This window comes from Chiloscyllium plagiosum, chromosome 27 (assembly GCF_004010195.1).
Source record: "Chiloscyllium plagiosum isolate BGI_BamShark_2017 chromosome 27, ASM401019v2, whole genome shotgun sequence".
Classification (NCBI taxonomy): domain Eukaryota; kingdom Metazoa; phylum Chordata; class Chondrichthyes; order Orectolobiformes; family Hemiscylliidae; genus Chiloscyllium; species Chiloscyllium plagiosum.
Window position 1 is genome coordinate 20,046,699 of NC_057736.1, and position 26,327 is coordinate 20,073,025.

Sequence of the window (26,327 nt, forward strand, 5' to 3'; positions counted from 1 at the left end):
AGATGGAGAGGTCCTGGAAGGGGAGGGAGGTGTCAGAGATGGTCCAGGTAAATTTAAGGTCAGGGTGGAATGTGTTGGTGAAGTTGATGAATTGCTCAACCTCCTCGCGGGAGCACGAGGTGGCGTCAATGCAGTCATCAATGTAGCGGAGGAAGAGGTTGGGAGTGGTGCCGGTGTAATTACGGAAGATCAACTGTTCTACGTAGCCAACAAAGATACAGGCATAGCTGGGGCCCATACGTGTGCCCATGGCTACCTCTTTGGTCTGGAGGAAGTGGGAGGATTCGAAGGAGAAATTGTTAAGGGTGAGGACCAGTTCGGCCAAACGAATGAGAGTGTCGGTGGAAGGGTACTGTTGGGGACGTCTGGAGAAGAAAAATCGGAGGGCTTGGAGGCCCTGGTCATGGCGGATGGAGGTGTAGAGGGATTGGATATCCATGGTGAAGATGAGGCTTTGGGGGCCGGGGAAACGGAAGTCTTGGATGAGGTGGAGGGCGTGGGTGGTGTCTCGGACGTATGTGGGGAGTTCCTGGACTAGGGGGGATAGGACAGAGTCGAGGTAGGTAGAAATGAGTTCAGTGGGGCAGGAGCATGCTGAGACAATGGATTGGCCAGGGTGGTCAGGCTTGTGGATCTTGGGAAGGAGGTAGAACCGGGCAGTGCGGGGTTCCCGGACTATGAGGTTGGAAGCTGTGGGTGGGAGATCTCCTGAGGTGATGAGGTTCTCTATGGTCTGGGAGATGATGGTTTGGTGATGGGGGGTGGGGTCATGGCCGAGGGGTCAGTAGGAAGAGGTACTGAAAAGTCATGAATGATGACAAACATTTTTCAAACCATTCAATGATTATGATGCTACATAAATGCAAACATTACTTTTATTTTCTTTTAAAGCTGTTTAACTTAAGTACTCGAGTAGGCCTTGAACCTTTTTCTGAAAGTCCTTGCCTAAGCATCTTGACATTTCGATCTGGTTCAAATGTTAGAATGAAATGATTTGGGAAACAAAAGCAACCACTCAATCCTGAGGACTGGTGCTATTTAAATGCTTCCCTAGTAATTCCTTATCCCTCCATCACAATATTAATATTTTGTTTTGTCTGTATGTAACTGTAGTGAGACAGCAGTACCCCAGGGCCTCAGTATCCCCAGCAGACGTACTGTGAGGCAGTATCACTCTGGGACAGAATTAACCTCGGGGAGAATTTCGCTGATTCAGAATTACCCAACGCTGCATTATCCTGGGGCAGCAATCCTCTGAGGCAGAATTTTCCTCAGGTAGCATTACCCTGGGATAGTTATACCCCAACCTCATTCCTGTAGAAAGCAGTACGAGGTCAGCAGTACCCCTTACAAGCATCCTTCGATATATAAAGGACTCTAGATTTGCACCTTTATCATTTTTGCCCAGAATGAGAGACAGGAAATTTAACCTGAATTGATTTTATGAAATGCAATCACTCATAGCACATGAGCTGTATTACTCTGGAAAATATCCCATGCTGCATGAACTATGTTATTCTAAAATGACACACCAACGTAAGGGTGAATGGAGCCACCTTCTAAACAGCCAATTATATAAAGAACAGAAAGATTTTGCCTTTCATCACTTCAGAATTTCAATTAAGTATTTTGAGTAATCACTGTTGTTAATGTAGAAAAAAATCAAGTATGATCCCACATCATTAAAGTTTTATGATTATCAAATATACCTTCAAATGGTGATTCTTCCCAAAACCTGTTCACCATCTACAAGGCAAAGGTCAGGAGTGTGATGGAATATTGTCCACTTGCCTGGATAAGTGTAACTCCAACAACACTCAAGAAGCTTGACACCACCCAGGCAGCCCATTTGATTGGCACCACATCACAAACATTCACTCCCTCCACCATCAACGTTCAGTGGTAGCCATGTGTAAGATGCGCTGTAACATCTCAATATGGCCTCTGACTGCACCTTCCAATCTCTCCTGACATCTACCACCTGGAAGGAAAGGACAGCAGCATCACTGTCTACAAGTTCCCCTGGAAACCACACGCCGTCTTGACTTACAACTATAACACCATTCCTTCACTGTTGCCGAGTCAAAATCCTGGAACTCACTTCTTAACAGTTCTGTGGATGTCCAAGCCAAACAGCTATTCAAGATATCAGCTCAATACCACTTTCACCAGAGCTATTAGGGATGGGAAACAAACACTGGCCTAGCTAGCGACACTCACCTCCCTTCAACAAACAAAAGTAATTTGGAAATGGGTGGCATGGTGGCTCAGTGGTTAGCACTGCTGCCTCATAGCACCAGGGTCCTGGGTTCGATTTCCGCTTGTGTGTGTGGAGTTTGCACATTCTCCCTGTATCTGCATGGGTTTCCTCCGGGCACTCCGGTTTCCTCCCACAATCCGAAGATGTGCAGGTCAGGTGAATTGGCCATGCTGAATTGCCCACAGTGTTAGGTGCATTAGTCAGGGGTAAATATAGGGTAGGGGAATGGGTTTGGGTGGGTTTCTCTTCGGAGGGGAGGTGTGGGCTTGTTGGGCCGAAGGGCCTGTTTCCACACTGTACAGCATCTAATCTAAAAGATTGTACTGCCTTATCTTTCCAAATTGTAATGATAGTTGTTTCTCTGTTTCCTTTAACAGCACAAAGGGAGAGAAGAATGGGTGCCAGTGCAAAGACCCAATGAAGTCAGCCTTTTGCAGCCTGGTCCGTGGGATGTACTAACTCTCTGCTGGCAGGCCATCTCTCAGGCTTCTTATCTGCACCCTGGGCAACTATACAACATCCAATATTCATGTGGAACAGCACATCAGTTGATATTAAACTAAAATCCACACTCCGGCTCGTTACTGTAACAGGTCTGCAGAAGCCTTCCTTTGTACTGAGCACTTTTATCTCAAGATACCCTGAAGTGAAAGAGTTTTTTCTGAAAATGCTATCCACTTCCAGGAAACCCAGATTCATAATCAGGCAACTGGGCTGCATGGCTATCATCTAAAGTTCATTTGAAGACACAAAAATAAAAAAAAAGGCCATCTGCAGGATATGAAAGGAAATTGAAGTGTAACAACAAATGTACATGTAAAGTTCTAATTAAAAAAATGTTTGACATGCAACAGAGTCACAATTACCCAGATCTAATCAGGATTCCCTTCTGCAGGAATAGTTCATTGATCAGCTCCAATCTCCATCACGGAGTCACCCTCAACGTTAGTCAGAGAAGCCAAGAGAGCCCACTATTAAAGTGGGCTTCAGAAACAAATTCCGGCTACTTTAGTTGTGTACAAATCTGATTGTGCATGCAAATCATGGTAAAAGTCAAGAGGCACAACTACTCTGTGATGGACTAGAGCCACATGATAACAATTGACCATACATCCAGCAATGGGCTGTGTCCAGATTAGACAAACTACAACATATTTAAGAAGTAACAGGGCCAACATCATAGAATGACAGCTGTAACCACTAGGTATTCACCAGTGAATCGCCAAACCAAAAGATATTTACCTTTTGGTTTTTGCTGATATTAGAACACATCCATTCTCTTATTTTACACTCTGCGGATTTGTTGACATCTCTAATCCAGTATCATTACTTGACCTGCAGAGACACAAAAAAAATTAAATAGTTTGCATTTGTCAATAATTTGCCTGATTCTGCTATCAATATTGAACAATGGAAATGGGAAAATGCTTCTAGCAGGACCTGTAACAAATGACTAACTATGTCCTTGCCAGATTCCTCAATGTATAACTTTAACAGGTTTATTATAAATATCAGAGACTTATCTCATCATCAGTAAAATGTATTGTGATCTGTGTATCTTACTCCTAATTTCTCAGAGTTTCTACTCGTCTCCCAACATTGTGCACAAGTGCATCAGCAATGACAGGGAACATGGATGGAGAATTCTGGAATATAGCCAGTGCTGTTTTGCACCATAGAATAGCTCTGTTAACCCCAAATCTCCTCAGTCTTCCAACATCCCTTAAGTCAAGTACTTGGTAATTGCCAATAGGAAATCAGCAGGTTGACAATAACAACAGCTCATATATATGTAACGTAGCAAAATGTCTCAAGGTACTCACAAGTACTATCACATTATAACTGACACTGGACTACATAAAGAAATGCAGATGGGTAAAGCATTGTCAAGAAGGAGAGAGAGACGTTTAGGAGTGGAGCAGCTTAGAGAGAGAATTTCACAGCTTGGATAGTAAAACAGATGGCCACCAACATTTGGAATGTGGAAATCAGGATGGTGTTAGGGGCCAGAACTTTAAAGGACCTCAGTATTGAAGAGTTCTGTGAATTCAACCAACTGGCAAAAAACTGATACTTTCCACACTCACAGTGGGGCCTTTAACAAGGATATGGTGAGGGATGAAAGTGCAGAATTACCTCATACCGATCAGAGCCTTTACTGTTAAGGTGTCTGATTTGTCTGGTAATCCACAGAGGGTGAAGGTAAAGTGAAAGGGGTTCATTTGCTCGTGGTTTCAGATTTGGATTTCAGAGGACAAGGGCAAGGCAAAGGGGTAACTAGCAAAATATCAGCACTGCTTCTTGGAGCAAGTGTTTCTTTCTGTAATATAAATATATTTAGCTATATAGTACTCATGCCAATCATTCAAAGGACTCATTGCCAGCTTTTTTAGGGAAAGGAGTGTAAGTGGTGGTCGTGTTTTGGGGTCCTAGTTTTCATTAGCATCTCGTCCACATCCACCTAATGTCAAATTGCGTCTCAGTTTGAGAACAGTCACACAAACCAATTCAGGAGAGTGCAGTGCTGAGAAAACAAGACTGAAAGCTTAGCTATTCCAAAGAGAAAGTGAGGTCTGCAGATGCTGGAGATCAAAGTTGAAACTTTATTGCTGGAACAGCACAGCAGGTCAGGCAGCATCCAGGGAACAGGAGATTCGACGTTTCGGGCACAGGCCGAATCTCCTGTTCCCTGGATGCTGCCTGACCTGCTGTGCTGTTCCAGCAATAAAGTTTCAACCTAGCTATTCCAAAGACAAGAGTTTGAACAACAGATTCAAAAGGGAGTGACTCTGTGGAATTCTTCACCACAGAGGACTCTCAAAGCTGGGTCACCGAGTTTATTTAAGGCTGAGATAAATAGATTTTCTGTTCTTATTACCGTATCGACTTCACAGAGGAATTTGTTTTTAAATTCATTCAGGGAATACGGGCTTTACTTGCTGGGCCAGCATTTATTGACCCCATCCGCAATTACCCTTGAAAAGGTGGTGTTGATTTGCCTCCTTTAATGATAGACCAGATGGTGCAAGTAAACCCACCGTACTATTAGGGAGGGAGTTCCAGGATTTTGACCCAGGTACTAGAGGAAAGGATACATGGTTCCAAGTCAGAATTGGGTGTGGAACCTATAGGTGATGGCGTTCCAATGGGTCTGCTGCCCTTGTTCTTGTACATGGGAGGATGCAAGACTGGAAAAAGATACCGAGATCAGCAGTGGCAAAGCCATGGAGGGATAGAAAGGGTCAAAGCTTTGGACGAATGTCATAACTGGATGAGACATTTAATGGTGGACCAAGCGCAATTTTGGTTTCAAGAAGAGCAGGGAGTTACTCGGACTTCAGGTTAAAATTCTTCAACCAGCACCAATAAAAACATTGTACACTGTTTGAGTAACCATTCATTTATTTGCTGCTTGTGGAATCAAGCTGCATGCAAAATGGCTGCTGCACTCAGCCATTGATTGACAGACTTTGATAGCAGTGATCTGAGGCATTTCTGACAGTCAAGGTAAGGACCTAAGTATTTGGAAGTCTTACATAAATAGTGGCTAAAGATCTAAATTTACCCAAGAACATACAATTAATTGAAACCAATTTTTAAAAAAATGATATTGCCACTCTGGTGGGAAGGTAGGATTTCAGGAGATGTCTTCTCTTCCAATCCCGTGCATATAGCTATGTTTTATAAAGCCTGGCTATATTAAATTACAAGAGGTATCCAGCCAACTGAGCTAACTTTTATGTAGTGCTTTCATGACCAGTATTTATCTCAAAGTGCTTCATACCTAACCAAGTATTTTGGCAGCATTGGCACTGTTGTAGCATAGGAAACACAAAAGGAGGTCTCCACGAGCTTTGGTTGGTGTACGATCTTGGGCTGTGAGTCCTAGGGCAGAAACATAAAACTTCATAAGTGTTTGGGCCCCTTTAACTGGTACTGTGGGCCTTTGGATGACATACACTGTTGCTGATTATAAGGTGTTGATCGTGAATGAACAGGCACTGTGATGGGAACACACGGAATCCTCCAACTAGACAATCTCAGCATTCCTGTGGAAAACTAGGAGAGCCAGGTGTCGTTCCAGCTGTCTAGACATGACTTTTCACTGGATGGTGCTGTTAACTGCATGGACTTTAATGGCACGCTGGCATGTCATAATGGCTCGCATGAGGGCAGGTTATTTTTGGTGATTCTTTGGATACTTATGACATTGGCAAGGCCAGCATTCATTACCCAAGCTTACAAGCACCTGAACCATAACCATGCAGCTATCTGTAAAGTGGAGGTGCTCCTACAGTGCTGTTTCAGGATTTCTGGATGTGACGATGAAGAAGCAATTAAATGTCCAGGTCAGGATGGAGTATTTGGTTTAGAGGGTGACATGAAGTTAAAGGCACTGGCTATTGCCCTTCTAGATGGTACATGTTTTCAAAAGGTCCTATTGAAGAAGCCCTGGCAGGTTGCTGGAGTTAATCTTGTAGATGGTATGCACTGTGTGCTGGTGGTGAAGGGAGTGACTTGAAGTGGGCAGCTTTGTCTGAGACTGCGTTGAGTTGGTTGAGGTGTCTGCAGCTTCGCAGACTTTACGTCCCACCTCTCCCCACTTGTATCTTGGAAATGACAGAGAGGCTTCTGTCAATCACTTGCTGGAGAATACTCAGTCTCTGAGGTGCTGTCGGAGTCACAGCATGTATGCGGCTGCTCCAGTGAGATTCTGGTCAACAGTGACCATCAACATTAACGGTCTGCACAGCTTTGTTTCACGTGTAGCCACCAGGGGGGATCAATTGGAAGAAGTAATGGGAACAGAAGAGAACACTGATGCCAGTGGATACAAAGGTCACTTCATTCATGAGGCAGATCTCAGTGTCACAGCTCAGTGATGGGCTCTCGTTCATCAAATAAGCCATTGTAATCTGTCCATGGTACCACATGCTCGACCACAAACTCCCAACATTTCTCGCCTGTTGCACCGATCAGCAGATGTTTATCAATCCCACAACAATGACACTCTTCGAAACATTGTCTGGTACATGGAGGGGGTGGATGAGGTTAAAAATAAATGAGCTTGATTTTTTCTTTTTGTCTCTCTGATTCTCATTTAGAAAGCGCAACTGCTTCTGAGTTTCACCGCACCAAGAGATAGTAAACCAGCTCTCAACTCTTCTACAGGCAATCTATCTGACGTGTCAAACAGTGGAAGTGGAAGTGGGAAACCAAAGATGACATTTCTCAGCGCCCATTCACCTCTCTACCTCTCCGGCCCACGCAACACAGACTCAGTGGGTGGGATCTAAATTTAGCCTCAGTGTGCAATATTTAGACTTTATCACAATGACAAAGAAAACCCCAGGATGTGGTTAAGGACAGGAAGTTGATTAGTGAAGTGCGCTATCTCACTCTTGACGTCACTGTCCCTGCATGAACCAACAGTGCGCTATGACAGGTCAGTATTGTTTTGCGAATGCTTATAACATTTGGCACGAATGAATTGCAGTTTACAAGGCTGGCGTTGGCAGCAGCCATTAGGACCGCAACATTAGGCCCACTAGAACAAGCTCCCGAGAGGTAGCTACTAAATTAACACTGTTCTTCTATTTTGTCTCACCAAGGATGATGGGTGCTCTGTTGATGCTGCAGACCCAGTAGAGGCCCAATAATGTCAGACCATCAATCCCACTCAAGAAGTGGGCACTGCCAAAGCAGCAGATGAGTGTGAGGGTGCCTCAAAATAGAGGTGCCTTCGGCTGTCTGAATAGAGTTATTGAGAAGCCTAGTAGGGCCTGGGGTTGGAGGGAAAACTCCTCTATTAGATGAGTGACTAACAGGACTGTGGGCTGTCAACCTCCTGTATCTATCAATAATAGTCTCAATGAGTGAACAGTTGGCCTTTATACACGAAGAGAAACCACCAACACTGACACTAAAGGGTCCTGAACTGTGCCTTAATTTGGCTTTCCAAATGTTTGGAGCAAGTAACAAACTCAGTTTCAAACTGGCTCCTGGGAAAGTGCCCTGCTTTATTATAAGCATCTCTCTCTCCTGCATCTCCAGGTCGGTCTCCAGGAGACTGGGAATTGTCAACCCATAGAATCTTTCACATAGCAACCCATTCTCAGATACAATGCTGAAACACTTTCCAACACATGACACCAAGCCATGTATCGAGGAGAAAGTGAGGACTGCAGATGCTGGAGATCAGAGCTGAAAATGCGTTGCTGGAAAAGCGCAGCAGGTCAGGCAGCATCCAAGGAGCAGGAGAATCGACGTTTCGGGCATGTGTTTCCAGCAACACATTTTCAGCACCAAGCCAGGTATGTAGATATTAGTACAGGTGATCAAAAGCTTGATAAAGAGATAGGAGCAACTTAAAGAATAACTTAGAGGTCAACAAGCGGAGACAGCAAATTCTAGAAGTTAAGGTATTGGTAGATGAAGATAGAGCAATCAACATTGAAGCAATAAAAACTGGGACAAGCAAGAGGCCAGAATTGAAGGAAATTTTGAAAGTTGTAAAGCTGATGGAGATAACAGAGATAGACAGAGGTGAGACCATTGGCAGGTTTAAACAAAAGTCTGGGGATATTAAAAGCAAGGATCATAAGATTATATGACATAATAGTAGAAATAGTAAGCCATTCAGCCCACTGAGTCTGCTCTACCACTCAATGAGATCATGGTGATTTGATAACCCTCAACCCCAGTCCCCTGCTTTTTCTCTATAATCCTTGATTCGCTTTCTGATTCCTTTGCTATGGAGCGATGTGTATTCAGCAAGCACAGCAAACACAAGGTGATAGGCTACTTAAGCATGAGGAAGACCATTTAATTCATGTTAATTACCAAACCAGAAAGATTCCTGGAATCATTATATTGCTGGGTTTCATTGCATATAAAATAATGTGCACCTGGTTCCAATTTCCATCCCCTGTTCACAGACCCACTGCCTATTTCCAGGACTTCCTGTTTTTTTTCTCCCCAATTTCCAGTCTCCATTGAATCACTTTCACTTTCAGCATATAATCAATAAATTGAAAATCTAATTGCTGATAAATGATCATGAATTGTTTCTTTTTCTAATCTGGAGATTAAGATGCCGTTTGGCTCTCGGTCTGATTCTGTCTTTGGTAAACTTATTTTGATGGAAAACGATCTTTGTGACGTCCTTGGAGTAACTGCCTACACTCGGATGAAACTTCCCTTATCAGGGAACATCTTAAGCAGTACCGAAAGCACCCATTACTTACCGCACTTGTACACACTACTATACCAATCAAAACATGAACACCACATCAATAAGTTACAATTATTTCATGCATGTTGCTGCAATGTTTCCTGAATTTGGAGGAGATTTCTGTCAAAATACAATGTGCAGAGCCTTTACTTCATCTTGCTCTGTCTAGCTTATAATATCCATGCTGCACAACATTCATACTTCAAATTAACATCACCAAAACAGATCCTCTGGTCATAATTTCATTGCTGTTTGTTGGACCGACTGTTTCTGTCTGCAAATCAAGCCCCACTTCGCCTGCAGCACAATATTAACTGTTCATCAAAAATGTTTCGTTGTGAATTACAAAGACAGATTCCACAGACAAGGATTGTTTTCATTCCCTTGAGTATAAAATAGTCAGACCACTTTGGAATTATTACAGCTCAGAAGGAAGCTGTTTGGCTCAGGATGCCTGCACCAGCTCGTCAAACAAACAGCTCATTTGGTGTCACTCTCCTGCCTTCTCCCTGCAATCCTGCACATCCTTCCTTTTCAGATGACAGTCTAATTCCCTTCTGAATGCTTTAATCAAGCCTGTCTCTACCACAGTCTCTTTCCAAGCTCTGGCAGCTCACTGCATAAAAATATTTTTTCTCACTTTTTTCTTCTTTCAACCATTACTTTAAATCTGCGCACTCTTGCTGTCAATCTTTTATGTATGGGAGATTGATGTTATACCTCTTGCAATTGTTTAAAATTTTCAAAGGAATCTATAGGGTAGAGAGATAAAAACTGTTTATTTGGCCATGGGAAGGATAATTTAGAGCTCAGCACAGGATCCTGGCTAATCCAAGATGGAGGATGGGAAAAAAATTGTGTCTGTAAGAGTATTTTAGGTGTTGGAGGTGATTCTCTCTAATTCCAGGAGTAGCAATTACTGTGATATAAGTTGTTACATTATTTTGGAACAGAAGAGAAAAAAGATCAAAACAATTGCACTTTTAAAAGGAAGAAGACAGAGAAAAGACAGCAACCATGTGGTCAGTAAGGGAATGAGAGAAGAAACCTACACTACTAACTGACACAGCAGTGAATCTGCACAGTTACTGCCTTTGTTGTTTGAGTTCATGTAACTCTGGACATTGGAGTGGGCCTAGGAAAAATTAAACAAACAGCGAAATTCGCAGCTGACCTTGGACGAAGCTGTGTGGGAAAGCTCGCAGCACAGGAACAGATAAGTGCATGGTTTTTAAGTGTAACCTTGCTGTAAATCTATAGCGGGGGAAGAGTGGGTTCTTTCTTGATTATATGTTTTATTGAGATCTGTCTCTTGATTAAATTTTAAAAACATAAACCATAAGTACTAAGTTAGCCTGGAGCACTGTTTTTGTTTAAAGCAACAAGATGGTGCTGTTTTCTGAGTCTATAGATTGTGAAGAAGCAAAGATGGCCTTTAGCAGAGTGATGTGCATTTCCTGTTGGATGTGGGAGTTTAGGGAGAGTTTCTATGTTACTGATAATTATGTCTGCAGAAAGTGTCTTTGGTTGTGAATCCTATCAGATCGCATGGATCGGTTGGAGAGGCGGTTAGAGGCAATGAGGAATTTAAAAGAGCTAGGTGGTGTGATGAATGGCAGGTATAGGAAGAGAGAAAAGCCACAGATACAGTCAGGTAGAGGGTTAACTCCAGGAAAGATAGGACGGGTAGGCAAGTAGTGCAGAAGTCTCATGTTGCTATCCCCATTTCAAACAAGTATGCTGTTTTGGAAAATGTAGGGGTGATGGACTTTCAGGGAAAGGTTCTATGAACAGCCAAGTTTCTGATACTGAGACTGGCTCTAATGTAATGAGGGGTATGTCAGGTTTCAAGTGATCGATTGTGATAGGGAATTCTCTACTCAGAGGCACAGACAGACATTTCTGCAGCCAGCAGCAAAAAATCCCTGGTGCCAGGATCAAGGATATCTTGGAGAGGGTGCAGAATGTTCTCAAAGGGGAGAGGGATGAGCAGGAGGTTCTTGTACACTTTGGAACCAACAACATAGGAAGGGAAAAGGATGAGATTCTGAAGGGACAATATAGAAAGTTAGGCAGGAATTTAAAAAGGAGGTAGCAATATCCGGATTACTCACGGCACTGCAAGCTAGTGAGGGTAGGAATAGGAGGGTAGAGCAAATGAATGAGTGGCTAAGGAGCTGGTGCAGGGGAGAAAGGTTCACACTTTTGGATCATTGGAATCTCTTCTGGGGTAGAAGTGACCTGTACAAGAAGGACGAATTGCACCTAAGTTGGAAGGGGACTAATATACTGGCAGGGAGATTTGCTCAAATTTCTTGGGAGGATTTAAACTAGTAAGGTGGCGGGGGGGGGGCCCAGGGAGATAGTGAGGAAAGAGAGCAATCTGAGACTGGTACAGTTGAGAACAGAAGCAAGTCAAACAGTCAGGGCAGGCAGGAACAAAACAGAGAACAAGGCAAATTAAACTGCACTTAATTTAATGTAAGAGGCCTAACAGGGAAAACAGATGAATTTGGGGCATGGTTAGGAACATGGGACTGGGTATCATAGCAATTATAGAAACGTGGCTCAGGGATAGACAGGACTGGCAGCTTAATGTTCCAGGATACAAATGCTGCAGGAAGGACAGAAAGGCAGGCAAGAGATGAGGGGGAGTGGCATTTACCCCTAACAGTCAACAGGAAATTGAGAAACAAATTTGTAAGGAGATCTCAGTTATCTGTAAGAATAATAGGACGGCTATGGAAGGGGATTTTAACTTTCCAAATATAGACTGGGACTGCCATAATGTTAAAGGTTTAGATGGAGAGGAATCTGTTAAGTGTGTACAAAAATATTTTCTGAATCAGTATAGAGATGTACATACTAGAGAAGGTGCAAAACTTGACCTACTCTTGGGAAATAAGGCAGGGCAGGTGGCTGAGGTGTCAGTGGGGGAGCACTTTGGGGCCAGCAACCATAATTCTATTAGTTTTAAAACAGTGATGGAAAAGAATAGATCGGATCTAAAAGCAAAGTTCTAAATTGGAGGAAGGCCAATTTTGACGGTATTAGGCAAGAACTTTCAAAAGCTGGCTGGAGGCAGATGTTTCCAGGTAAAGGGATGACTGCAAAATGGGAAGCCTTCAATAATGAGATAATGAGAATCCAGATGCAGTATGTTCCTGTTCGGGTGAAAGGAAAGGCTGGTAGGTGTAGGGAATGCTGGATGACTCGAGATATCGAGGTTTTGATTAAGAAAAAGAAGGAAGCATATGTCAGATATAGACAGGATAAACCGAGTGAATCCTAAGAAGAATATAAAGGCAGTAGGGGTATACTTAAGAGGGAAACCTGGAGGGCAAAAAGGGCACATGAAATAGCTTTGCCAAATAGGGTTAAGGAGAATTCAAAGGAATTTTGTAAATACATTAAGGACAAGAATAGGGCCTCAAAGATCAGCAAGGCAGCCTACGTGTGGAGCCACAGGAGATGGGAGAGACACTAAATGAGTATTTTGCATCAGTGTTTACTGTGGAGAAGGACATGGAAGATATGGAAGATATAGAATGTGAAGAAATAGATGGTGACACCTTGCAAAATGTCCATATTATAGAGAAGGAAGTGCTGGATATCTTGAAACACATAAAGGTAGATAAATCCCCAGGACCTGATCAGGTGTACCCTAGAACTCTGTGGGAACCTAGGGAAGGGATTGCTGGGCCCCTTGCTGAGATATTTGTATCATCGATAGACACAGGTGAGGTGCCGGAAGACTGTAGGTTGGTAATTGTGGTGACACTATTTAAGAAAGGTGGTAAGGACAAGCCAGGGAATTATAGACCAGTGAGCCTGATGTCGGTGGTGGGCAAGTTGTTGAAGGGCATCCAGAGGGACAGGATTTGTAAGTACTGGGAAAGGCAAGGACTGATTAACGATAGTCAACGTGGCTAATAATGTCTCACAAACTTGATTGAGTTTTTTGAAGAAGTAACGAAGAGGATTGATGAGGGCAGAGCAGTGGATGTGATCTATATGGACTTACAGTAAGGCGTTCGACAAGGTTCCTCATGGGAGACTGGTTAGTAAAGTTAGATCTCATGGAATACAGGGGGAACTAGCCATTTGGATACAGAACTGGCTCGAAGGTAGAAGGTGGTGGTGGAGGGTTGCTTGTCAGACTGGAAGCCTGTGACCAATGGTATGCCACAAGGATCAAAGCTGGGTCCACTGCTTTTCACCATTTATATAAATGATTTGGATGTGAACATAGGAGATATAGTTAGTAAGATTGCAAATAACACCAAAGGTGTGATGGACAGCAAAGAAGGTTACCTCAGAGTACTACGGGATCTTGATCAGATGGGCCAATGGGCTGAGGAGTGGCAAATGGAGTTTAATTTAGATTCTTGTGAGGTGCTGCATTTTGGAAAAGCTCATCAGAGCAGGACTTATACACCTAATGGTAAGGTCTTAGGGAGTATTGCAGAGCAAAGAGACCTTGGAGTGCAGGTTCATAGTTCCTTGAAAGTAAAGTCGCAAGAAGATAGGATAGTGAAGAAGGCATTTGGAATGTTTTCCTTTATTGGTCAGAGTATTGAGTACAAGAGTTAGGAAGTCATGTTGTGGCTGTACAGGACATTGGTTAGGCCACTGTTGGAATATTGCATGCACTTTTGATCTCCTTCCTATCAGAAGGATGTTGTGAAACTTGAAAGGCTTAGAAAAGACTTACAAGGATGTTGCCAGGGTTGGAGGATTTGAGCGACAGGGAGAGGCTGAATAGGCTGGAGCTGTTTTCCCTGGAGCATTGAAGGCTGAGGGGTGACCTTATAGAGGTTTATAAAATCTTGAGAAGCATAGATAGGATAAATAGACAAGGTCTTTTCCTGTGTGGGGGAGTCCAGAACCAGAAAGCATAGGTTTTGGGTGAGAGGGGAAAGATATAAAAGGGACCTAAGGGGCAAATTTTTTTTCACACAGACGATGATGTGTCTATGGAATGAGCTGCCAGAGGAAGTGCTGGGGGCAGGTACAATTGCAGCATTTAAAAGGCATCTGGATGGGTATATGAATAGGAAGGGTTAAGAGGGATATGGGCCAAGTGCTGACAAATGGGACTAGATTAAGTGAGGATATCTGGTCGGCATGGACGAGTTGGACCGAAGGGTCTGTTTCCGTGCTGTACATCTCTATGACTCTATTTGGGGGTAATGTGTGGAAGCACTTGTTTATGCAGGAGGTAAAGGAAATCAGAAACTCTCTCCCCAAAATGGTGTTGAAGTTGAAGGTGAACAAGAAATGTCAACGTTGGGTTTAATAGATTTATGTTAGGCATGTGTACTTAGGGTTACAGAACCAAGATGATTTGATACAGATCCAACTTGATAGCTGGAACAGATGAGAGCTGAATGTCTGCTGATGTCCCTTCTTTTTTACCATGATGGAAATCCCCTTAAGAACATGCATCAGTGAAAATGAACCTATTATCAGATTTCCTGTGATTCTACTGACACTGGTGTTGTGTACTGGGGAACAACAGATGCATATTTTCCCCATGTTATAAATAAATGGGATGGAATTAGAAGGTTCCATTTCTCTGGGACTGTTTCAATATCGGATGGCTTTAAGCTTTGTTCAACTTTCTCAGGTACAAAATTATTGAAGTGCAATTTTTACAAGAGTGTCAGAATAACTTCAAATCTGTGATGGATAGATTTTTTCTATATCTAGGGTGAATAAGGATGCAGAATCAAAGAATGTAAATGTATTTATAATATAGCATATTGAGGAGAGGAAATGGCCTGGTGGAATTATTGCTAGACTATTAATCCCAAGGCCTAGATGTTGTTCTGGAGGCCCAGGTTTGAATCCTGCAAGGGCAGATGGCGGAATTTGAATTTAATGGAAATTTTTAAAAAACTGAAATTAAGAGTCTAATAATGACCACAAAACCATTGTCAATTGAGAGAAAAACCCCATCTGGTTCACTAATGTCCTTTAGGAAAGGAACTCTGTCATCTTTACTGATCTGGCCTACATGTGGCTCAAGAACCACAGCAAATGCAGTTCACTTTTAACTGCCCTCTGGGCAATTCGGGATGAGCAATAAATGTTTCCCTTGCCAGCAACACCCAATCGTGTGAATGAATTAAAAAATGCAATGGTCTGATTGAGTGCTGGTACAGGCTCAAGGAGCTGAATTCCTGTAAATACTTTCGAAGAGTATGCTATTGAAATGGTCGGAAACGTGGAAGGCAATTTGTAGACAGCAAGATTCCTCAAACAGCAATGAGGCAAATGTATAATTGATGTTGATTATTGGTTATGTGTGGAGGTTGAATAGGGAAGTGATGGTAGTAGAGCCTCTGTGACTCTTTCCCATTGCCTGCACCACTCACTACCTGAGCTTGGACGTTAAGAATGGTCACTTGTGGAAGTTACAAGAGGCTGCTGTGTATCTGAGGCATATTGCCCCATCACAGCCTTTGGAAAATTGGAGAAAATGTAAATAAAACAGAATCCAATGAAAAGGAGAAGACACAATGCCCTGAATTTCCAAGGAGCAAAATTCATTGTCAGACTGGTGCTCTACCTAAATACTTTTCCTACGTCGATGCTGCTCCTAACAAGTCCTCCACTCTTCCCCCATAAAGGCAATGTGCAGCATCATTGGGATATTTCATTGCAATGCTATAGAGTTGGTGGATCGCCTGCTATGTCCCTTTTATGGCATTAACTGCTGAACAGCAAGTTTAAAGGTACAATGTGAATGTTAGTGGATGAAAGAGTGGATGGTTAAGGTGGTTAGGGAGTTGTAGATGAGTAGGTGGGTGTCGTGGTAAGTGGGCAAGATGGTTGGTAGAGTAATGGGTGGAAAGGGTGACAAGTGGATGTGGTAGTAGGTGGCAGTCGGATAGAATGGCAAGCGGGTGAGATGGTGGGTTGGTCAGCTGGTGTGTGTTAGCTGGATGGAGTGGCAAGCAGGTGAGATGGGGTTGGGTGCTTGGAGGGTAATGTGGCACAGTGGCAGGTCTGGGTGAGGGAGTCCATGGGTCAGGTCAGAAAGGATGGTCAGTTCAGGTTGGGGGGGGGCAGTAATGGTGGGAGTTGGCCATGTCTGGTTGGGCTATAGTTGGGGGCAATAATGCAGTCAGGTCAGGGAGTGGTTGGGTGGTCAGAGGGGTGCAGTCATGTTGTGACAGCTCACAGAGTTGACAGAGGGTCAGTGGAAGTAACCTGGAAGGGCTGGGGTTGGTGGGGGCCGGGGGGAGTGAACCAGTAATCAGGATTTAGTGTGAGCATTTGAGGAGGTCAACTCTATTGTTACTTTTAGCTGAGGTCTTTTTCGAACATGACTTTGGGAAGCAATTCAAGTAAGTGCTTTAGAAATCTCTGAAGTCTCTGACTTTAACTCCAAGTCTGAGAAACTTGGTTAGATTCCTGAAAATAATGCTCCTCACAAGTTCAAACATGCCTAGAAATTCTCATGAAGGTTAGCACATCAGACTGCACCTGACAATGTAGAGTCCAGACAACCTGGAACAGTATGAGGGGAAGAAATGCTCTGGTCTGCGGGTGAGTTAGATTGTTCAGCTGATTGTACTTACAATATTCCTCCACTCTTCCACTTAAGCAAATCATTCCCATTGTGTTTTATACTGACCTACCAGGTGGGTAGGTCAGATGAGCCTGAATCAAGTTTTTAAAAAATATTGAACACATTGATTGTGGTTGAATTATCTGAGATGGTGAAGCAAAGCTGACAATGATAAGGTGCAAAACATGAACAGCACATTGTGAGCAAAAAAAACAGTTGTGCAAACTGTAAGTTGAGTCTCTTAAGTGTCAGTTCTCACAGCACAGGAAATGCTCAAACGCAATGAGCAACACTTGGCCTGACACTGAAACTGTGGAGGGCATGCATCACATCTTGAAGGCAGAACATGTAAACTTCAGGAGGAAATAGCACACCAGGCCAGAGGAAACCAGGACTTGAGAAATTAGGGCAAGGGATGTCAGTGGTTGAGAAGATGAGTGCTCTTTTTGTAGCAATGCACTCTTCCCTTCAGAACAGCATGACATCACTTGATCTTAAAAGCTAACTGACACTCCCAGGCAGTTCTGAGGGGGAGTCGCTCTGACGAGGTGCCACCTTTGGGTGACATCTAAAACCAAGGCCTTGTGTTCTCTCTCTGGCAGATGTAGAAGAATCCTGGGTGCTATTTTAAAGAATATTCCTGGACCAACATACTTGCATCTAAAACATTGATCTGGTTTCATTTATTCTGTCAAAGCTTGTTATGCGCAAATTGGACACTGCATCCTTACCATTACAACACTGAACATACTTCAAAAAGAGCTTTATTTGCTGCAAAGCATTTTAGGCTGTGCCAGGACCATGAAAGGCACTATTCTAAATGTAAGTCTATCTTTCTTTGGAAGTACAGCAGGCCACAACATCAATAGCCTTTATAAATCCATCGCCATCTTCATACCAGATGATTGCGTTCCTGGTCGTGGATGGGAACACATCTTTAATGGCTTGGGTAACCCACTGGATACGAGTAACCCAGTAGACGTCAGAGCCAGAGCTCCTGCATGTGTGAACTTTTCACATTACAATTTCTCTTACGAATGTAGACATAGAATAAGGGAAAAAAGTCCAAAGGAAGTGCATTCAGATCCAAGGGATGTTATATTTTATACACTCGTGCATTTACTAGTAGACAATGAGGAAGTACTTTCAACACTTGCTATCTCTTTAAACTGTGTGTACCGTGTATAGCATTTATTTTTATCATCTTTTCAGGAGCTCTTTATTAGCTCTGACAACTGCACTGTACAGTGCCTAAACCTAGAAACAAGGCCTCACGTTAGTGGGAAGCTAGTCACTGACCTCCACCAATCGTTGTCATGACACACAGATTAATACCCCACTCCTCTCCTTCACAGTGTATTGTGAAAAACTGTTTTATTATTAAATAATGGGTATGGGGTTTGAGGACCAATTCAACAAAGCCTGCAATGTAGATGAAAGAAGTCAAAATGCGCATGCAATATGCATAACAGCTCAGAAAAAAAAGACTTAAAATGCCTCTGAAGCCTGATCGAACATGTTAGCCTGCTTATGCTAAATGTTATTAAAATACTTTGCAATGGATCTTCATCCAAGTGCATTAATGCCACTAATATCAAAAAGCATAGCATTAAAGTTGTTTTTCAGACTGGAGGCCTGTGACCAATGGAGTGCCACAAGAATCAATGCTGGGTACACTACTTATCGTCATTTATATAAATGATTTGAATATAAACATAGGAGGTAAAGTTAGTAAGTTTGCAGATGACACCAAAATTGTAGTGGACAGTGAAGAAGGTTACCTCAGATTATAATGTGATGTTGATCAGATGGGCCAATGGGCTGAGGAGTGGCAGAGTGAGTTTAATTTATATAAATGTGAGTTACTGTATTTTGGTAAAGCAAATCTTAGTAGGACTTATACACTTAATGGTAAGGTCCTAGGGAGTATTGCTGAACAAAGAGAGCTTGAAGTGCAGGTTCATAGCTTCTTGAAAGTGGTAGATAGGATAGTGAAGAAGCCGTTTGGTATGCTTTCCTTTATCGGTCAGAATATTGAGTACAGGATTTGGGAGGTCATGTTGCAATGTACATAACATTGGTTCGGCCACTGTTGGAATATTGTGTGCAATTCTGGTCTCCTTCATATCGGAAAGATGTTGTGAAACTTGAAAGGTTCAGAAAAGATTTACAAGGATGTTGCCAGGGTTGGAGGGTTTGAGCTATAGGGAGAGGATGAACAGGCTGGGGCTGTTTTCCCTGGAGCCTGGGAGGGTGAGGGGTGACCATATAGAGGTTTACAAAATTATGAGGGGCATGGATAGAATAAATAGACAAAGTATTTCTCTGGGGTGGGGGAGTCCAGAACTAGAGGGCATAGGTTTAGGGTGAGAGGGGAAAGATATAAAAGGGACCTAAGGGGTAACGTTTTCACACAGAGGGTGGTACGTGTATGGAATGAGCTGCCAGAGGAAGTGTGGAGGCTGGTACAATTGCAACATTTAAAAGGCATCTGGATGGGTATATGAATAGGAAGGGTTTGGAGGGATAGGGGCCAAGTGCTGGCAAATAGGACTAGATTAGGTTAGGATATCTGGTGAGCATGGACGAGTTGGACCGCAGGGTCTGTTTCTATGCTGTACATCTCTATGACTCTATGACTCTATAACTATGAACAGTCAAGGATGTAACCCTCCTCAAGTGATGGGCAAATTAAACACAGAATGTTATTTTACACCAAGCTGCAACAATGGGAGGAGAATCCAAGTTAATGAAAGAATAAGAAATTTAAAGTCTGTAGCAGTTTATGGTATATTGCTCTTGTAAAGTTTGAGCGGGAACATGTGACAGAAGTAAATGCTTTAACCAAAATTTCTATCACGAAGAGTCAATTGTTCATCGTGATGTACACAATAAAACAAGACTGAAATACAGATTTCTGGCTGAGGAAAAGTTAGAGGCTCATGAATAATTTGAAGGTGTTAAATAGTTTTAATTCTGAACTCACGTACTCAGGAGTCAAGTTTCCTTCATAAATTTCTGTGTTGATTGTAAGTACACACAAACATAAGAGGGTAGAAAGGAGACCTGGTTGCACCCATTTTTGAATGTCATTTGTCCCAGGATCTCATGTCCAAACAGATATTGAACCAAATCATTTTTCCAGATATCTGGAGGGTTAGATTCTTTGCATTTTTGAGTGTGTAACCTCATCTGCAGCACTGACATTGTATACACATAAATTCACTGTATGTGCATGTTTAACTTAACACATGCACATATACACATAACTACAATAGACCAGTTGCAGTAAGAACAGTGATTGTCAGTTATTCTTCAATTTGAGGATGACAACACGTGAAGTAGATAGTCACGTGTGCAGCAAAGATTCATGCAGTAAATATACACATGTACTTTATGAATACACATATATACGGTACATCTATTCTATGAACAGGGAGGTTGTCACAAGGTTTAATTTCTTTCCTGGCCTTCTCTGATACCTGGCAAGACATCTGTAACTTTTAAATTTCTACGACAATGGTCAGGTGCAGTCCGAAAGGACCGTGTGAAAATTCACCGCAAGTAAACACAGGATATCTTTCCCCTCACACGAGTGACTCACTTATAGGCATGTTCTCACGCATCCCCTCTGTTCCATAACATACATGTGAACTGAAAATAGCCTGATGATTTTGATTGGCCATTCACAAGAAGGCATCTTAGCATAAATACAGCAAAGGGCATTCCATACCTGGAGAATGGCAGTATTTTGATTAAGGTTAAATTCTGGAAAATGATTCTCATGAAAATAAGAAATAGTTTTAACAGATTATTGAATAAATGGAATAACTGAATGTTGGTCAGATCCACAGCACATCAGCAAATGATGTGGAAAACGATGGTTTCATTTCCTTATTTCCCTTGGTCAGCTGTAGGAGAGGCAGCCAGCTGCAGGAATGTGAACAGCTGTACCCACACACTTTCTTACGATGTTAGACTTCACAGAATTAGCATCAGCTTTAACCCTTCCTTACCCTCAATGAAAACCAACATCGGCCACTGGCTCACTGAGCATCTTCCAACCCAAATGAAAGGTCAGCAAGCTGAACATTAATAGCTGTTTCTCACCCCAGAGATGCTATCTGATCTGCTGAGTGTTTTCCAGTGTTTGGATCATATGTAATTACAATTATTATCATCCAATACTCTTTTCGGGAAGTACACTTCAGTATCGTTTGCACACTGTCCTCATCAGCTAGCTTACACAAACTCAGAGACTGCCATTAAAATATTCCAGTATGGAAAGCGTCATAGCTAAAGACAGCCTGTAATCATCCAACAGTGTTAGCATTCCTGTCTGGGTCAGACACCTATGGATTCTGTATTACATGACTCGATCGCATAATCCCTGCTGGCACTCCCCTGCAATCCTGAGGCAAGTACCATCCTTCAGCTGACTTACCCACATGATTGCCTACACATCAACAGTCACTGGAGTTCAAGAACAACCAGCAGGATTCTCACATGTGCCTTGGGACCTGAATATTGGACGCAATCAGGGATTCTGAGCTCTCACTCACTGGCATCGGGGCCAACTCAATCTTACTGCAGATTGCAAGCTAATGGGCCAATTCTGAGGGTTGGTCGCTCAACAGCGTCAGGAGCTTCAACAGGAGAAAAAGGCACTACTGAGGGAGTCTGGAGATCAGGAAGAATGAGAGGCAAGGTTTAAATTAAAACTCCGAGGGGCTAAGCAGTCAGGTGTCCCCAGATTGTCCACTGGGGCTATGTTTATCGCTTTCTCTGTCCATGGCCTACTTTTGGGCAGGCAGCCTCCAGCTGTGATGGCCTTTCCAGGTTTCCAGACAACTGCCTCCATGAAGCTGGCAGGCAGGAGGCAGTTCTGTTGCTGGCAAAATGTTTGCAGGCCAAAGGAATTGAGCCGGAGTGGATTGTTAAATGTTTCAATTGGCTGCCAGCCTCTTTTTGGCGGCTGGTTGCTACAAATGCAGTTCTATCATGAAAATGCAAGACTGCATCAAAAAACTACTGCAAAGTGCCCTTGCCAAGACCCCCACTTCCAGCTCGCCATCAATGGGCAAGAAAATCCTGCCCCTTGTGTTGGCTATGAAGCACTTTGGGTATTCTAAGGATGAGAAAAACAGCCTTTCAATGCAAGAACAAAGAAAATTTACAGCCCAGAAACAGGCACTTCGGCCCTCCAAGACTGAGCCAATTCAAATCCACTGTCTCAACCTGTTGCCCAATTCCTAAGCATCTGTATCCCTCTGCTCCCCACCTACTCATGCATCTGTCCAGACATATCTTAAGTGAATCTACCGTGCCTGCCTCTACTACCTCTGCTGGCAACACGTTCCAGGCACCTACCACCCTCTGCATAAAGTACTTGCCGCGTGTAACCCCCTTAAACTTTTCACCTCTCACCTTGAAAGCGTGACCTCCCGTTGTTGAATCCTTCACCCTTGGAAAAAGCTTATCTCTATCTACCCTGTCTATACCCCTCATGATTTTGTAGACCTCAATCAGGACCCCCTCAATCTCCTTTTTTCTAATGAAAACTAACCTACATGACCTCTCTTCATAGCTAGCACCTTCCATACCAGGCAACATCCTCGTAAACCTTCTCTGCACCCTCTCCAAAGCATCCACATCCTTTTAGTAATGTGGCGACCAGAACTGTACACAGTATTCCAAATATGTATGTAAGATAGTGAGGCAGATTGGTTCATAAATCTACATCTATTCATAAATATGTTCTTTTTACTTTAGTCCAATATGGGATGTGGGTGTTGTTGAAATGGCTGGCATTTATTGCCCATCCCCAGTTTCCCTTGAACTGATTGGCTTTCTAGGCCATTTCATAAGGGAGTTAAGAGTCACCACAATGCTGTGGATCTGGAGTGATATGTACGACAGACTAGGTAAGGATGGCAGATTTCCTTCCTTAAAAGACATTAATATAGGTTGCAGAGAGAAACAAAAAGCAATGTAGTTATAAATGAATATATGCCTCCACATCTATACATATAAAAACATATGCCAAATTATACTGAACCTGTCAGCTTCCAGCTCAAACCAAGTGGTAGCAGCTAAAGCTACTGGAACTACACAACCATTCATTCCCCTTTCCTGCCAGCTTGCTGGTTGAAAGAAATTCACACATTTATTTTTGATTTACAATATGCTTTTTGATTGTAGAATCATTGTGGACGAACAGCACATTAAATATTAATTCAACCACACTCCCATCCTCTGTTTTACAACCTGTAATTGATATTACAAGAGTAAGAAACTCTCTGAATGGTCAGTTTACCAGTCTATTGACAAAATTATTAAATTGTGAAACGTTTTTAAAATTAAGGCATTTGCAACGGACACAGGAAAAATGGAATAAAGCTATTTTTGATTGTAGTGGTGCACACCACAGGGATATAGTCCCACTTTGCACAATAATCATTCTCAACTCTTGTTTTCAATAAAAGGATTCAAAACAAGAACAACGCCAAAATTATTCCTGGTTTCTTTCACCTTTCTCCCGCTGAGTGATCATGACTAAGACAGGGAGGTGGCAGGGTGGGGATGAGGGGAAATAAAAATAATTAAGCAGTTTATCTTCTTTGGCTGCACAATCAAGGGAATCGCTGCTGCTCAATTTGAGAACTACTGTTTGGTAAAAGGTTTCATCAGCTCACTGAATTGTTTCTCAATGGCTTTAAAAGCAATGTTGTGTTCAAGACTTGGCAAAGATGACAAAATGTCTAGACACAACCGAAGCTATTGAGAACAGAGAATGTGCAAAGTAGAATATTCCGTTTATTTCACTATGATTATCAGCGAGGTGCTTGCTCACAAATGTGCAGCTTCACTGAGCTGGTTATGGTGTGCACACAAAATTGAGGTTTGTTCCACTTCATTCTCTGTCCCCATTTTACCTCCAAGCCATAAAATCGGGGAGTTCAAATCCCCATCCCAGATCTCAATAATTTAGGCAAACATTGCAGTTTGGGAGGATCGATATCTCCTCAAAGATACCACTGTTTCAATCACATCTTAAACCAATTCCTGCTAGTTCTGGTGGTTCCGGTGCAACTACATTAATGATTACATGACAATTCACTTCATCCTGGTCCCATCTACACATCTGACTTGGCCCCCAAAACATACTGTCACCTGCAAAATGGATCCATTAATCAATAGCCTTAATCGCAATGAGGTAAAAAGGAGATGCCCCAGTACAAGATTCTGAGGAACACATTTGTTGCAACCTGCCCCAGTTAGAGTAGGTTCCCTTTAGTTCTACTCACTTCTCAACCAATTACTAACCCACACCATGTGATTACCTTCAGTTCTGTATGCTCTATCTTTGCCAAAACTATCCCAGAAAACATTATCAAAATTAACAAATTAACAATCAATGCATTGGCATTTGGAGGACTTTGATCTCTGATCAGCATTTCCAAGTGATTTTACATGAGTGCTTTGGCATGGTTTTGAGAGGCTGGAATAAAGTATTATAAATACCATCCTTTCTATCTTTGAAAGTCATCGAAAGTCTATTGATGTTAGAATAGGCACTTTGCCACACAGCCTCTGGCCTGAGTCCACATGGCCTAATTTAAAAATATTTTGCCACATCAGTCATATAAGGGAAGTCTGATGTTCAATCACTGGAGAAACCTGAGCTGATATTTGAGAATCGAAGCAGGGCACATAACATTTTGGAAAGGGATAGGGGGTGTGGGAGCAGGCAGGGAGCGATTAGTCAGCGGATTGGCATGTCCCACACCAAGGGGGCAATGAATGCAGTCACTGTTGCAGCAAACTTCACCGGTCATGTTGTACACAGGAAGATCCCACAAACGGAATCTGATAAATGATCATGTATTTGCTGTTTTAGTGAATTTGGCCATGGCATCAGCTGGAACTCCTCTGCTCTCCTGTAAAATGGTTTTGTTGGAATTTTTATATCCACCACAAAAGGTTGCTAAGGCCCCAGTTTTACTTTTCATCTGAAAGACGGAATTCCAAGATTATATTCTCAAATCTCTGAAGTGGAGCTTAGTCTGATGACTCAGAATTACAAATCTACTTTGTACCTTCTCTAATGTGATGATAACCTTTTGATAATGTAGTGACCAGAACTGCACACTGTACTCTAGCTGTGAACCAGCTAGTTTTAGCATTATCTCACTGCACTTACATTCTACGCCTTGGCTAATAAAGGATCCCTAAACTTTCTTAACCAATTTATCCATTTATCTTGAGTCTTTCAAGAATTGATGGACATGTACTTCAATAAAATCCCTCTACACCTCTAAGCAGCCACTTCTCCTGCTTAGTATTCCATATTACATAATCTTTAGAAGTTGATAACTTTTGAAAAGAGATTTGATCTTCCTTTTCTCAGCTGACAAAACGATACTGCACAATTTCATAGCTTAAAAACTTTAAAACCACAAACAAAATTGCCAAAACCATATTCTCTTTTTGTGGGAAACTTGCTGTTTAAACTAAAGCAAATAATGTTTTCCTTCTGTGCCCAGCACCATTTTAATTACCGTGGAATTGCATCTCTTTTTTGCTAACACTACACAGTTTCTCCCAGTTTCCAATGAGTACCTCCAAGCCCATTTCACTGGCTTCAAGGACTTTCCTCAGATTTTGGAGAATTTCTTAAACCGGCCATCAGCAGTATAGCCCATTCCAGTGATTTGTTTTCTCCTGGCAAATCTAGCAACACAGATACCCTACAGTGTGGAAGCAGGCCATTCGGCCCATTGAGTCCACAGGTGACCCTCCAATGAGCATCCCAACCAGGCCCACTCCTCTACCCTGAAACTCTGCATTTCCCATGGCCAATCCATCTAACCTACACATCCTTGGATTGTGGGATAAAACAGGAGCATCTGAAAGAAACCCACGCAGACATGGGGAGAATGTGCAAAATCCACACAAACAGTTGCCCAAAGGTGGAATTGAACCCAGGTCCCTGGTGTTGTGAGGTAATAGTGTTGACCACTGAGCCACTGAGCTGCCCCCGGAACAGAAGACTGTGAGATGTGTCTTTTTGACTAAAGACCATTTCCCTCCTGCATCTCGCTGGGGTAATTAGGAAATGGGGCCTCTTCTCTCTGATGTTTGCACAGGGATAAACACCTCATCTTCTGCCTGGGCATCCTACAGTCTGGAAGATTCAACATTGAGTTCTCCAATTTCAAATCACCTCCTTTCCCATCCCCCAACTCCCTTCA

At 42.6% G+C, this 26,327-nt stretch overlaps 1 protein-coding gene across 3 annotated transcripts in view; it reads right to left on the bottom strand.

Annotated features, from left to right (window-relative positions):
• The window catches only part of LOC122563625 (transcription factor HIVEP3), a 393,299-nt gene that overhangs the window by 242,081 nt on the left and 124,891 nt on the right, over positions 1–26,327 (bottom strand). For 2 of the 3 annotated variants that reach the window (XM_043717601.1, XM_043717598.1), the window contains exon 3: positions 3,503–3,595. The exons of the other annotated variant lie outside the window; for it this stretch is intronic. The gene's annotated coding sequence lies outside the window, so the exon portion shown is untranslated. The remainder of the gene's footprint in view (positions 1–3,502; positions 3,596–26,327) is intronic. 3 annotated transcript variants of the gene reach the window in all.